This window comes from Paramisgurnus dabryanus, chromosome 4 (assembly GCF_030506205.2).
Source record: "Paramisgurnus dabryanus chromosome 4, PD_genome_1.1, whole genome shotgun sequence".
Lineage (NCBI taxonomy): Eukaryota > Metazoa > Chordata > Actinopteri > Cypriniformes > Cobitidae > Paramisgurnus > Paramisgurnus dabryanus.
The window spans coordinates 7,430,446-7,445,776 of NC_133340.1; the positions used below are offsets into that span (position 1 = coordinate 7,430,446).

General features: G+C 36.2%; 3 long non-coding RNA genes across 3 annotated transcripts; 1 reads left to right on the plus strand and 2 right to left on the minus strand.

The window, feature by feature from the left end:
* Positions 1–461: 461 nt before the first annotated feature.
* On the minus strand, positions 462–1,373 carry LOC141282011 (uncharacterized). Its single transcript, XR_012336508.1, has 2 exons — positions 1,006–1,373; positions 462–895 (listed from the first exon to the last, which is right to left on the minus strand). It is a non-coding gene; the product is annotated as an uncharacterized lncRNA (long non-coding RNA).
* Positions 1,374–2,303: 930 nt separating this feature from the next.
* LOC135786061 (uncharacterized) lies at positions 2,304–4,488 on the minus strand. Its single transcript, XR_010546807.2, has 2 exons — positions 3,452–4,488; positions 2,304–2,990 (listed from the first exon to the last, which is right to left on the minus strand). It is a non-coding gene; the product is annotated as an uncharacterized lncRNA (long non-coding RNA).
* Positions 4,489–6,066: 1,578 nt separating this feature from the next.
* Positions 6,067–9,119, plus strand: LOC135786232 (uncharacterized). Its single transcript, XR_010546919.2, has 5 exons — positions 6,067–6,369; positions 7,850–7,906; positions 8,046–8,109; positions 8,396–8,457; positions 8,617–9,119. It is a non-coding gene; the product is annotated as an uncharacterized lncRNA (long non-coding RNA).
* The last annotated feature ends 6,212 nt before the right edge of the window (positions 9,120–15,331 follow it).

Here is a 15,331-nt window from a genome sequence, read left to right on the forward strand (position 1 = left end):
ATTTTGCCACATAGGCCTACTCTTGTACTCTTGTATACTCACAAACTAATAAATTACTGTCACCGCAATATTATTCATGCAAAAAGATTTTGAAATATTAAAACTACTTTCTGAGAGCTTTCCGGTGATATATAGCTTGCCATGATTTTTTAGGTTTAGAGTAGGGTTTTAGTGTTATATGCAAAAACAAATTTGGCCTACCTTTGGGCCCGTAACATTTTTAGAAACTGAATCTCACTGTGTCATAATTTTCCCCAAATGGTAATGAAATATGAAAATTATACTATTTGAGCTTTCCAACAATAAATAGTTTGTCAATATTTAGGTTTAGAATCTTAGTGTTACCAACACTAATGTGGACAGCGCCACTTAATGTTCATAGTAGGAATGAATGAATATTCACTAAACAGTAATAAAATATTCTGATATAAGATATAAAGTGAGTCCAAAATCAAAATATGTGGTGTAGGACATAAGATATTTTATAAATCACACACTATAAATATGACAAAGATGCAGAAACAGATAGTTGCAATAAAATAAGACTTTTTAATATGGTGAAGAAACAATTTAAAATGATTTGTAAACCCCCCCACACACACACGCACGCACCCACCCACCCACCCACACACACACACACACACCCCTGAAAGAGGACTGTTTTCCAGAGCTTCTTTCCCGTGCTCCCTTTCTGTAGTTCAAGAGAGGTGAGTTTGGCAACATGGTGGAGCCTTATCTTTAAAAACACAGACACAACCAGTGACAACGAGTCAGACTGATAGTTGTCGATTCCAAACCGAGTCTCCTCAATGTCCTCCCTACGAAGGAAAACATCCTCTGTTCCTGTTGACATCTCAGCTTTTTAAAGCTCGGCGGATCACGCAGCTCACAGCACCTTATAATAATAATAATAATAATAATAGTAATAATAATAATACACATTTATATAGCGCTTTACACAATACTCACAACAAAGAAACTCTTGTAATTATTACTTTACTTCACCCCACTCTCCTTGCAGGGTGAACAGCGGCTGGTGCAGTTAACATAGCCTAGCGAACGTTAGCTGGCTACGATTTCAGTACAGTAAAATCAATAAGCTGGCTCTTTCTCAATTTTCTGTTAATATTCTATTCACAAAATACAACCAATAGTACCGCGATGTTAAAAAGTACTTGTGAAAATAATCCTCCGGGCTCTATTTGCGATCGTCCGCCGATTAGAACAGGAAAATGCTCCACAGTGCTCTGACATCTTATCTGCTGCCATGCAACGAAACTAGGAGAACGACCGGTTTAAGATGGCCGCCGTATTTCTCAGTCCCCAGCGGCCAATAGGGCATCTAGTCTTCTATATGATATCTATGGTTCAACCCATAGATATGTATTCACCTTATTCCGCCACGCCCCTTTTTAATTCTTCGTTCTTCCGCATTTTGTCAACCGACTTCCGCTGCTAATATGGCACAGTGCATTCGGTGGTTAGTTTGGTGGTTAGAAGATTGTTTGTAGTTCACTATAACTTTAGCGAAATGACAAATATCGCTATTGCTGTAAATGTTTTAAATTAGGAGCACGGTTAAAACTTCATACGACCCTCGGATAGTCTTATATTGTCCCAGCAATCGTCTCGTGGTTAGACGATATGAAGCGGCCGCGGCTAGTAACCTGGCATATTTAATTACCTTGTCCTGTCAGGAGTTGATGGAGCAGCATTGAAAATTATTAAAAGTATGTCTACCAATATTTACACAGTGATTTCGTCTTTTTTAAAGCAAATGTGCACCTTAGCCAGTCCAATAACTATTTCGTTTTTATGTGGTACCATGATAGAATTCATTTGCAAACATACCAACACTTATTCCTTCAAATCAGGAGACTTAAATCCTTTTAAGTGGAATCTACAAAGCTCACATATGGTTTAAGAAATTCCTTACAGATAATATCTGATCACACTGTAAAGGTTTATATAACTGCATGGCAGGTTACATCTGATCACATAGTAAATGTTTAATATAACTGCATGACATCTGATCACATTGTAAAGGTTTAATATAATTGCACAACAGATCACATTGTAAAGGTTTAATATAATTGCACAACATTTGATCACATAGTAAAGGTTTAATATAATTGCACAACATCTGATCACATTGTAAAGGTTTAATATAAATGCACAACATCTGATCACATTGTAAAGGTTTAATATAATTGCACAACATTTGATCACATAGTAAAGGTTTAATATAATTGCACAACATCTGATCACACTGTAAAGGTTTAATATAAATGCACAACATCTGATCACACTGTAAATGTTTAATATCACTGCATGACATCTGATCACATATGAAGGTTTAATGTAACTTTACAACAGGTTAAGCAAGACCACCCTGCAATAAATTAAGACACAGCTTTATCGGAGTCATCAGGAGCTGAACCCAAGTGTTTATCTGGAAGCTGTTGGTGTAGGTACTGGTAAAGTGCTTGGCGACTGTGTAATGGATGCAATATCAACCCTCTGTAAAGCTGAACCAAAGATGGTTGTTTCTCAGCAGAGATATGTACATTTCTGCCAGCTTAACACATTGAAGCAGTTTCTCGGACAGGGTTTACAGGACTAGGATTTAATTATATTAGGACATTTTAGTTTTTACAAACAAACCCTACAAAAAAACAAGAGTGGGGCGCATCTTGTGACAAAACAATGGCACTCATATATGTTGAGGTATGTCAGTAAAAGGTGTTTTTAAATTATTGTAGCTCAAATATGCATTTTAGCCTGGGACCAGGATAAGCCCTGTCAGGGAAACTGCACCATTGTTTTCCCCAGTTCAGATGTATGTTTCTTCAGGTTGAGTTGTGATTTTAAAGTGTAGTTGTGTTCAGAGACGGATTGATCCTCCCATTGTGTTTCTGCATCACAGTTTAGGAACATGTTGATTGTATCATCCTCACAGTTGTCCACTGCATCACTACACATCAATGCATCTGTGAAAATAATATAACCATAAACAGTTTTATGTTAGTATTTAAAATAAACTTGCATCATGAGACTTAATATATAAATGGCCCCCATACTTAAACAGAACAGTGTGTAAGAGAGAGATGCATTAAAAAGAGACAGTACATTATACACACAATCTCTAACTTCAGTGTTAAATAATACGTTGTTTAATAGGTCATTATCAATATCTGAATGAGAAATGAACTGACATTCTAGCATCTGAAATCTCAGTAACTTGTAGGAATCACGTGGGCTACTGTAAGAATGCAATGACTATAATATCTCGTTGTATTATCGTAAATATAAAAATATAGGTGGACAATTAAAACCATTCAAATAGTTGCATTTTATAAACTAACGTTACTGCTCTTAAGTGTATTTGTAGAACGGACTTCACAAATCTAACTTTAGGCGAACGAGCACAAAGTTAGCTAAGATAGCTTACCTGAAACTGGCCACCTTTTCAACACCCGGCGTGGTTTAAAGTTACCGGAACATCGTAGTCGAACCATTACTTGGGATAAGGGTGTTCCTCAGTTGGCTTAAAATTGGTAAGAAAGAAACATAAAGGCGCTCGAGTGAGCTTTTTAAGCTTAAAGGTAGGGTAACAGATTTGATCCTGAAACATTTTTAGTTATGCTGGTTAAAAGTCTCCTCACATCCTGATAGCAATCACTGTGTTAAGTTGTTTAAATGTATTTGTAAAAATTTATATCATCTGTGAAAGGCGTAGGACCAAAAAATGTTCAACAAATCATAGATTTCGGTCCGAACGGACGTTTCCTTTTATGTCCCTCATACGTATAGCGTAATTTGAATTCCCACCGCGCAGCGAGTCCACGCAGATACCATACGTCATCGGCGCGTTCACGTGCGCTCTGTCTGTAAACAGCGAGAACACCAAACTTTTCTGCTGAATTGACAACCTACACAGGAGCAACAAAACTAAATGCATCTTTTATAACAACAACAGCAAAAACTGCCTGGATCAGCAAGAGCAAAAACCCAAATTAACATCTGTAACTTTACTGCTTTACCACGAGATGCAAACAGCTACAGGAGGCAAAGGGTCTGAAAGGGTCGTTGCACTGTTTATTTTGGTAAGGTAGGTACGCGATATGTTTGTATTGAGATGGATTCAGATATTATACTTTGATGAAACGTTGTGTTGCTTATGAAATTTGTGTTCGTTTACGGATTAGCATAACGATATAGTTACTACGTCTACACAACCGAACGTGTGCTTAAACTAATTCTGATGTAAACCAGTTGTTTATGTTGGTTATTTTGGAAGTGTTATTCACTTTGTACTGCAAAGTTTTCTCACTGGTGAATGAGACATGAGACGTGACCGTCTGATCTGTGCGTGTTCATGTGTTTGGAAAGAGGCGTGACTTTGGAGAGCGATTTGACTTGAGGGTGGGATCGGGATTTCATTGCTAGGCGGCTACCGTTAGCATTTTTCCAAATGTGTTACCCTACCTTTAAGCGTCGCCTTCAGTCACTGCCTCAGCTGCTCATCGTCTATGCGGCCGGAAGAACGTTGACAAAATGAGCGAAATGGCGCCGCCCTTGTTGACGTGAAAAATAAGGTGAATATAAAGGCTAGATGGCTCAAGGCGGAGTCAGCTGTGTCGTCACTTGGCGGCCATCTTAGGTCAGTGCTGCCATAGTGCTGCTCCCTGCTGCTGTGGACGGAAGGTGAGTGACATATAGGGTTGCCACCTTTCTGAAATGGAAATAAGGAACGGGGGGGGGGGGGGGGTTGCCCGGGTCCGGTGACATGCCCCCACAGAAGATTTTTTTTAAAAAAATAACCCCTGAAATGAAGACTTCTGGTGAAAATAGTGGAAACTAATTAATAAATTTAGATAAATATATTTTATACAACTTCTTAGGCCCTAAATATTTAATGAATAGCAAAGTATGCCTAAGTATACAAGACTGAACCACATAGATGTGAAATATAAAGGCTATCATGATCATTTTGCCAACAATGAACCATGGTTTCAATTTAAGTTTATAATACGCCCTCTTCAAAGACCCCACCCCTTTTTAAACCTTGAGCTATCTAACTCCATAATTATTTAATAAGAAACCCATCAGAAATGATTGACACATTATGAGACGGGAGGGAGCGGGACACAGGAACAGAGGGAGAGCACTGGAGAGATATATATGTGGATTGTTAGGCTAAATCTGTACTATCTCTTTTAATATAATCACTTTCTTATCAACTATATTTGAGTTTTAAAAATCCACATAATTACATACCATATGAGCCTCTGGAGACGACTGACGGACAATGAACCTTAACATTCCTCCATCCTGTGCCCGCAGCCTCTCGCTCCTCTTGTGATTATCTCCTCATGCGTGCTGCTTTATATCACACACTCCGCCGTGACAAACAGAAAAAACGCGACGGCATATAGTACAATTGGCCTTGTATTCATTGTCCCTCACGCATTCCAGCCACGGGTAGTCATTTTCCCATTCAATTCTATATTTTTGTGCTCGTTTCTTTTTCGCCGGCTGCTCGGATGCAGTCATTTTTACATTTCCCGCTGTTGTCACTTGTCGTCATCGTTGATATGATACGTGACATCACAATGACTGAAACGACCAATGGGCATTCCCTGATGGGGCTGCAACGCTACGCAGATCATAGACAAACAGAGAGAGAAATTACCGCACCGTCAGGGTTTTCTTATACAAATGACGCGGTCTTCGTTCATGGCTGACATTATAAGCTATGTGTCTGTCATGTATTTGCACTGAAATAATTTTCATAAAATACGGAACAAACTGCGTTCCGTATCAGTTCAATACGGAACAAGAATTTTATGTGTCAAATACGGGACGATTCCGTATTATACGGAACGGTTGGCAACCCTAGTGACATACGCCAACTAAAATGCTCGTAACTTGCGGAATTCTTGACGGATTTACAAACGGTTTGTTTTTTTACAAACGTTATTAACGTGGCTATAATTCTGGATCCTTTAACATGTTTCATGAATTTTTTATTTATTTTTAGTATACGTATTCAGTGTCATAGGTACACTGTTAGATGTCGCTGTAGATTTAGCAGTACATTACTGTAAAAATCCACAGTACTATACTGTATGTATACATTACAGTACAGTACTGCAGTTCATAATGCATTCTGGGTAAATTTGTTTGAGCGGGAAAATTTTACAGTATATTTTGGTCTTGATGTAACCTTGCTGTAGCCATTGCTGTAATGTGCCAGGTGTACTTGCAATAATCAGAGAAAGTGCGCCAACGTCAAATCACACAGACAGAGGGAGAGCACAACTCCTGGCTGCAGCTGAAGGAGGATGATTGATTTCTGGCAGTTCGGTAAGTTTGAAATATTTCTGTTTCATGAAAACTTAATTTTTAGTTTAAGAATGTTGTCAATAGTTTGTCACAATATTGTTTTAAACGTGCAATGAGAGAGAAAAACGGTTGCCAACAAAGTTTCAATCTCCCTCAGAAAGTAAGCTAACGTTACACACAGATGTCTACCGCTGCTTTAACTCGCTTTACACCTTTTTTAATGAATATAGGGTTGTTTTAACTAAATTATGAGGGTTTTGGTGAGTTTATATTGTGATGAAAGTGTGGTGACAATGAAACTATTTTTAATGAAATGGACAAAGACAACCCGCCAGCGCGGTCTTGCGGTCCCAGCATAACGGTCGTTTATCTCGGCGTTTCATCCGTTCAGTTAGCGTCAGAGAAAAGTATTAAGTTCGACTGTTTGGTAAGGCTGTGGTTGTAAACAGACAGGACTTGACACGCCGTACACAGCATACCGAACTCCTCCACAGAAGTGAAAACAAGAAACCTCATATTTAACTGGATACATGCATCGAACTCATCGCAGCTTTAACTTCGACCAAATATCATTCAGACCTGGGCTCATCTTAATATCAGATGAACGAAAGGGATTGCCGCGCGTATTGTTGTTGTTATTATATTACGGTAACTTATATCAGCAAAAGCAGAGAATATCTTCTCTAAAGCGTTTTACACGTCCAGTAAGTTGTCCAATACATTTTTATGGCATATTGTTTCCACCACTTCAGATGCATTACACGCTGTATATAAGTTTCCAAAACACATCAAATCAATGCACGAAAAGAGAATGGGCTCCGCATTTACGTACCTTTGTCTTCTTGTCTCTGTCATCTGATCCTTCATCTCTGGATGTAAATAGTCCATTATAACATCGTGTAGGAAACTGGCATCACCAGGATTGCTTAGATTTAGGCGATCATGTTTATCTTTAAAGTGAGCAGCTAGCTACTAACTTGTTAAAAAACTTTGCGTGAAATAGCGTGTTACACCGCAGCCGGTCCGGGTAAAACATTAAAGGGACAGTCTTTTTACCTTATCACTATAAATCGCTATTTTCTGCACTAAACGAGACAACTAATATATATATATATATATATATATATATATATATATTTATTTAGATATTTAGATATAATATATAATATAACAACTAATATATATATATATATAATTTGTTTTACAACTGACTTAACACTTACAGTAATGTTTTATTTGTTAGCATAGCATGATATTAGATTTAAACACTTAATACATTTTTTAATCAATCACTTTGTCTATGCACAATGAACATTATCAAATATTATTAATGTTGTAAAATATATTGTTCATTATTAGTTCATATTAGCTAAGGCATTACCAAATGTTAAGGAATAAACTCTTATAGTAAAGTGTTACTAAATTTTCTTTTACCATTTCCTTCACAATGTCTACTTATTTCTATGGCTAACAGATTTTGTAACATTTGTCTTTTTTACAGTCTTACCATTGCTTGTAAGCTGGATTGGGTAAGATGGATCATCTTTAAAGGCACCAGGCAAGTACATGATGTACAGTTACAAGTCATGTATTTTTTCGACTGCAATATTAAATGCTTTCACGTCACACGCAAAATTACACAGGAATGTGGCTGACTTTTTATTTGTAGTTTACCTGAGTGTCATTGCACTTTTCAGGAGTTAAGGCAGATGTGGAGGCACAACGGGTGATACCAGACACACACCAAGCACATTATGTTCGGTAAGTTTGCACTTTACCACTACAGTTTCTTTAAATACCCATGTATACACTCATTCACTCATTCACACACAACACTGTAACACGACCATATACAACATGAACACAATTGTCTTAGTTTGCCATGTAGAAATATACAAACAGAAATATTCAGACTTTGGTTATAAGAAATTTAATTTAATAATTGTATTTATTTAGCAGAGGTGTCCCTGGACTTTATTGACAAAAGATTTTGTTTTCAGAATAAAAAGTTGTGTCCAAATCAGTAACAATTGTACTTTCTGTTCAGGACATTAAATCATGACAGGATCCAGGTGGATGCTGTCCATTGAGGAAAGAGTTTGTTCAGCGGTAAGTGAATCTTCTGTATTTTTATGTAATTAGGTGTGGAACAGTAGAATAAGAGCAAAAGGTTTCAGAATAGGAGTAAATTCAAGGCTGAGTTTAATTTTTTAAGAATATTTTTCTATCTTATATTTGTTGACTTAATGTTTATGATATTTCTAACAGGTTTCTGGATAGAATTAATTCCAAAGATGGGAAAAAGTGCACATCCAGACAAGGAGCAAGCAAAAAGACAAGGAACTTGGTGCAGAGAAAAGCTGTGGCCATTAACCCCCATGTGAACAGCTTCATGCAGTCCCTGATTGAGTTCGAATGGACGACTTCAAAGTAAAGGCCACTGTGGTCTGTCTGCCACAGTTTAATGCATTTATTTTTAGTGTTAAATGAAATTTAAGTAGAATATTTAAAACTATGGGCCATTGTTCTTTTTACCACAGTGAAATGTTACCTTTTAGTCGATGATGGACTTTAAACTGAAAACTTCAAACTATGGACCAGTGTTCTATTTGCCAGAGTTAAATATGTTACAGCAGGGGTCTCCAAACTTGTTTATACTTGTTGATTTTATTTTATGTTACTTGATTATATGTTTATTATTGTTTAAAATCTTGTTTTAAATATGTTTGTTTCAATTAAATGTTTTTTTAAATAAAATTTTGATACATACATTGCTTGGATTGCCTTTTAATTCATTATGTTTTAATTTAGCATTTTTACCATATTAATAACTATAGATTTAAACCTAAATCTCTAGCTATTTTATATAATATTATTGTATTAACTGTAATAAGTAATAAAAAGTATTTATGGGTCAATATAGACATTACAGTAAATTACTGTAAAAATAGACTACTGTAATAAAATATTGTAAAATTACAGTACAGTACTGCTTTGTAACTATACAGTACTAGTTTGTGTACTGTAAAATGGTATTACAGTACAGTACTGTAAAACCAAAATACAGTAACTTACTGGCAACCGTGCTGCCAGTACCGTACTGTAAAAATACAGGGAAATCGTTAACAGTGTACATCTTTGACGTTTATAACAAACCAATCCGTTTGAAAATCGGTAAAAAATTAAGCAAGTTATGGTCATTTAAAAGTACATGCATCATTAAAACTCAATGCTACGAGTGAGCGAGCGCCCTGTCCTAAGATGACCGCCAAAATGCGGACGTTCCACTCAATTGGCCATCAGCGCGGACGAGCCATCTAGCCTTTATATACATATCTATGGTTCAACCGACACTCAAGCGGCCACGCCCTTAATTATGCAGAAGTTTAAGGCTTAATATAATTTAAACGGATGAGTTACAAAAACATTCACCCCCCTCACAGTTGTCATGACGGGCAAAATTAGCTATATAGGCCAAAAACACTTTTTGTACCAGGCTGTAAACATATTATTTTCTACTGTAAAGTTGGCAATTTTTAACATGGGAGTCTATGGGAATTGACTCCCTTTTGGAGCCAGTCGATGAATTGCAGTTTAAATCACTTCCGTGTTGGCTTCATTAGAGAGATTGGAAGGTTGCCCCTCGCTAATAACACATAACAAAAGACAACATGTTAAAGAACAATAAAGATGGTAAAAAAGATGTCCCACGTCCAGACTGAACTGAAAATTAGAACTTGTTTAACAATAAACATTTCTTGTATTAAAATAAACAGAAATATTGTGCTTTTAAAACATAGCTTTTTAGATCTTCACCCGGGGGTGGGTTCAATTATTTCATAAACATGCATGCACATTTTGTTCTAAATGGACAGAGCTTTATAAAAAAATAAAAATAAAAAAATTGTTTTATTATAATAAAAGTGTAGTAACTGGTTTTTGATTAAACAACAACAACAAACATCAAAAGAAAATTATCTGCTAAGATAATAACAAACAATGATAATTTGGGGGCCCATTTGGGATGTGTGAGTTTGCCTTGCCCACACTGTCCCACAATATACCTCACAGTGGGCCCGCATGGGCATGTTTTGCATACAAAAGGCTGAGGGAGCTGTCTGTGGAACCATAAAGAAAGCAGATAAAAGGTTGTATGTTATTATATTATTAAGGGTATTCTTAAAATTTATATTTGAAATGGTGCTGGGCAAAGATTAATCGCGATTAATCGCATACAAAATAAAAGTGATTATTGGTATAATATATGAGTGTGTGCTGTGTCTAATTATTATGTATAAATATATACACACACATTCATATATGTATTTAAGAAACATTTACATGTTTATATATATTTATTTATATTTTTATATAATCTATAATATAAATAAAAAAAGATATATAAATAAAACAATTCTGAAATTAATATATGAATGTGTGTGTGGTTAAATATACATAATAATTAGATGCAGTACACGCACATATATTATGCACAAAAAAAAATCACTTTTATTTTGTATGCGATTAATCAGGATTAATCTTTGCCCAGCACTAATTTGAAACGTTATATTTTAGACATTGTGATGAAAATATAATAAAAATAAAACAACCATAATAATGCTTAAAAAAATAGCCTAATCCATCTCCTAAATTCATATGGAAATCAAATGCCCCACCGAGGTTAAAATCAATCAAATAGTATACAAAAAATATTTTTAGCTTCTTAAACATTATATAATATGAGGAACCTAGAAAAATATTTACCAAAAAGGCACTTGTTTTAAAAGGGAAAAATAAAGATACAAAGATGATTTATTTGCATGTGTCTAATATATTTTTAACTTGATCAATTACTTTTGTTAAATTTTATAAAAATAAGTATTTTCATTAAATGAGTTTTTACATTTTTATCTAAAGGATTCACAAATTAAAATGTCATAAAAGAACCATTTACCATTCGCCATACTGACATTATTTCAACCAAATTTCAACGTTGATTTTTAAGCATTGTATTAACCTTTAGCAATCGTTTACCATTCACCTTTGTTTCAACATTGTATCAATGTTGAAAAAACAACTGAGGTTATTTTAATCAAATTTCAACGTTGAAGGTTGGTCATGCCTGCTTGGTGGTCAGGCTGGCTTGTCTTAGCTGGTTTAAGCTGGCCAGGCTGGGAGACCAGCTTGACCAGCCATAATACCAGCCTGGCCAGGCTGGGAGACCAGCTTGACCAGCCTGGTCAGCCTGGGAGACCAGCTTGGCCAGCCTGGGAGACCACCTTGACCAGCCTGGGAGACCACCTTGACCAGGCTGGGAAACCAGCTTGACCAGGCTGGCCAGCTATTTCCATCTTAAACCAGCTAAAACCAGCCAACCAGCTTAGCCTGGTTTAAGCTGTTTTTTTCAGGAGGTAGGGAACGTTCCGGGAAGGTTTCCCTTAGGTTATAAATAAAAACCTAAAAATAACCTACAGGGAACGTTCCGGGAAGGTTCTCTTTAGGTTATAAATAAAAAACCTAAAACTAACCTGCAGGGAACGTTCCGGGAAGGTTCCCCTTAGGTTATAAATAAAAACCTAAAAATAACCTGCAGGGAACGTTCCGGAAAGGTTCTCTTTAGGTTATAAATAAAAAACCTACAAATAACCTGCAGGGAACGTTCCGGGAAGTTTCCCTTTAGGTTATAAATAAAAAACCTACAAATAACCTGCAGGGAACGTTCCGGGAAGGTTCCCTTTAGGTTAAAAATAAAAAACCAACAAATAACCTGCAGGGAACGTTCCGGGAAGGTTCCCTTTAGGTTATAAATAAAAAACCTTAAAATAACCTGCAGGGAACGTTCCGGGAAGGTTCCCTTTAGGTTATAAAAAAAAACTAAAAATAACCTGCAGGGAACGTTCCGGGAAGGTTCTCTTTAGGTTATTATAAAAATAACCTACAGGGAACGTTCCCAGAACGTTCTTATTTGGTTCCCAAAAAAATAACCAAATGGGAACCATATGGGAACGTTAGGGGAACGTTTTGTGTTTGTTGGGAAGCCCCTATATTTTGGCAAACTGAGCTCAAGGTCATGCCGAATCTAACTTGTGCCAATATGGGCTTTTTCATCACAGTAGCACTTGCATAAACTTACATATCTCTCTCTTTACTTTCAGCTGTTTTTTGGATCTTATCGACCAGTTTTGCCTTTTACTATTCCTGTTTGATACCAGTAAGTCACATAAGCCCCACACTCAAGTCCTGTCAAATACACTCAGATTACATAAACTTGCATCTCTATTTCTTTTGTTTCAGCTGTTTTTTGGATCTTATCGACCAGTTTTGACTTTTACTATTCCTGTTTGATACCAGTAAGTCACGTAAGCACCACACTCAAGTCCTGTCAAATACACTCGGATAACATAAACGTACATTTTTATTTCTTTTCTTCCAGCTATTTTTTGCATCTTATCGACCAGTTTTGCCTTTTACTATTCCTGTTTGATACCAGTAAGTCACATAAGCACCACACTCAAGTCCTGTCAAATACACTCAGATTACATAAACTTACATCCCTATTTCTTTTCTTCCAGCTGTTTTTTGGATCTTATCGACTAGTTTTGCCTTTTACTATTACGATTTGATACCAGTAAGTCACGCAAACACCACACTCAAGTCCTGTCAATACACTTGAAATACACTTAAGCACAGATACTGTCACTGCTGAACAGGCTCACTCAAAGTCTATATTTTGGCAAACTGATCTCAAGGTCATGCTACTTTGTGCCAATATAGGCTTTTTATCACAGTAGCACTTGCATAAACTTACATTTAGATCATTTAGACCAGTTTTGCCTTTTGTTATTCAAGTTTGATACCAGTAAGTACATTTAACATTTAAACGCACATTCAAGTTTTGAATACAGTCACCTAAAAAGCTAGTCTCACAAAAGGCCAAGAAATTGCTATAACTGAATTATTCCACAATGATATTGAAGTTACATGTTTTCCTGTTATGTGAATGCATATGCTTTTTTTAGAAACATTCTTAATTGTATAGTAACACTTATTTTTTCCTTTACATTCACACTTTATCTGGTGTTCTTTAAGAGCAAGTCAATTGTACACAAAACAAGCAACTAAAGAAACCCAGTCAAACTCTCATTCAAGTTCCTTTCAGGTCAGTTTCGTCTACTTTATAACAGAATTTCAATTTTGGGGGTGAACTGTTCCTATATTTACTTAAGTCATTCCAAATCAGTGTGATTTCTTCAGTTGTACACAAAAAATAGTTTTAAAAGGCCCTGCGTTCAAAATTGCCTAGTGCCACAAAATATAGCAGGTAGAAATGTCTTGTGAAATGAATAGTATGTCTCAAACCCAAGTATGCAAAAATACAGTATGTGATAAATACCTCAATGGTCTACGGCAGTGGTTTTCAAAATTTTGTAAGAGTAACCCCCCCAATACAAGCTCACTCGTGTCCTCTCAAAAATGAATTTTGTCACTCACCCTCAAGCTGTTCTAACCTGTATTAGATTCTGTTATACACAAAATAATATATTTTGATAAACGATGGTAAACACACAGTTGATGGTACCCATTGAATTCTATAGTATTTGTTATTTCAATTGATACCATCAACTCTGTGATTAACATCATTTATTAAAATATCTCCTGTAAAGGTTTCTTTGTTCTGTTGAAAACAAAAGGTGTAAAACATTATGAGGGCGTGTAAATAATGTCATCATTTTGGGTGAAATGTCACTTTAACGCATGCTTTAAACTTAGTTTTACTCCCTAACAGTCACTGCTATTTTATTTAAATCAGCAAAGTAACATTCTTTTAAACAATTTTTTTTGTGTTACACAAAAGAAAGCAAGATTTGTTTGAAATGACATGAGGGAGATTGAAAGATGACAGTTTCCAAGTGTGACTAAACAAACCATTTAAGCTCATTTAAATGATACAATTTTCTCTCTCTAATTTAAGCCATGGACAGGAAGAGTAAGAAGAGAGAGTATGACAGGGAGTGGGTCACTTTTAAAAGACTAACTAAACTACAAAAAAATGAGAAAAACGCAGTGACTGAAGAAACTGTAATTGCAGATGAAACTGTAATGGCAAATGAAACTAGTGAAACAAATGCACTGGAAATCAGAGATAAAAAACATGAGGAGCATAACATAAAGGATGATGAAAATGAAAACCTTAATTTGGAAACAGAACACATGTCTAAAGAGTCAGAAATTTCAGATGACGATCTAATGATAATAGACAAATCAAATTCAGATATGGCCAGTGACATTAAATCTTGGAGCCTGGAAAATGGAATTGCCCATAATGCTTTAGACGGTCTTCTGAAACTGCTCAAAAAACATGGATCAAGAGATCTTCCATCATGTTCTAGAACCTTGTTAAACAGTCCAAGAACTGCAAATATTGAGAAGAGGTCAGGTATGGAGTATGTCTACTTCGGACTAAAAATCATGCTACAAAATCACATGCAGAAATACTCCCCTGAGACAACAGAGAAGATAGGCGTCTTGGAGTTAAAACTTAATATTGATGGCCTCCCACTGTTCATCTGCTGGACAGATAGCCATTTAAGCAACAAGCTAGAAAACCTCAGAAAAAGCATTCCAAGTGTGTTTGCCAGGCGCCCCAGGGGACTCAGTGAAATAGACAGATGGAAAGCTACAGAGTACAGACAACTGATGTTGTACACAGGAAAGATTGTTTTTAGAGGAATTCTTAAACAAGAACTGTACAACAATTTCATGTGCTTCTCTACAGCCATGTGCATTCTTGTTAATCCAGGACTCACCAGAAAACACTGGCAATACGCGAGAGACCTCATGAAGTATTTTGTACTGCAGTGCAGAGAACTGTATGGAGAGGGTTTCCTTGTGTACAATGTCCACCAGATGCTACATATTGCAGATGTTGCAAGACAGTTTGAGGGTCTTGATGAGTGCAGTGCTTTTGCCTTTGAAAACTTCA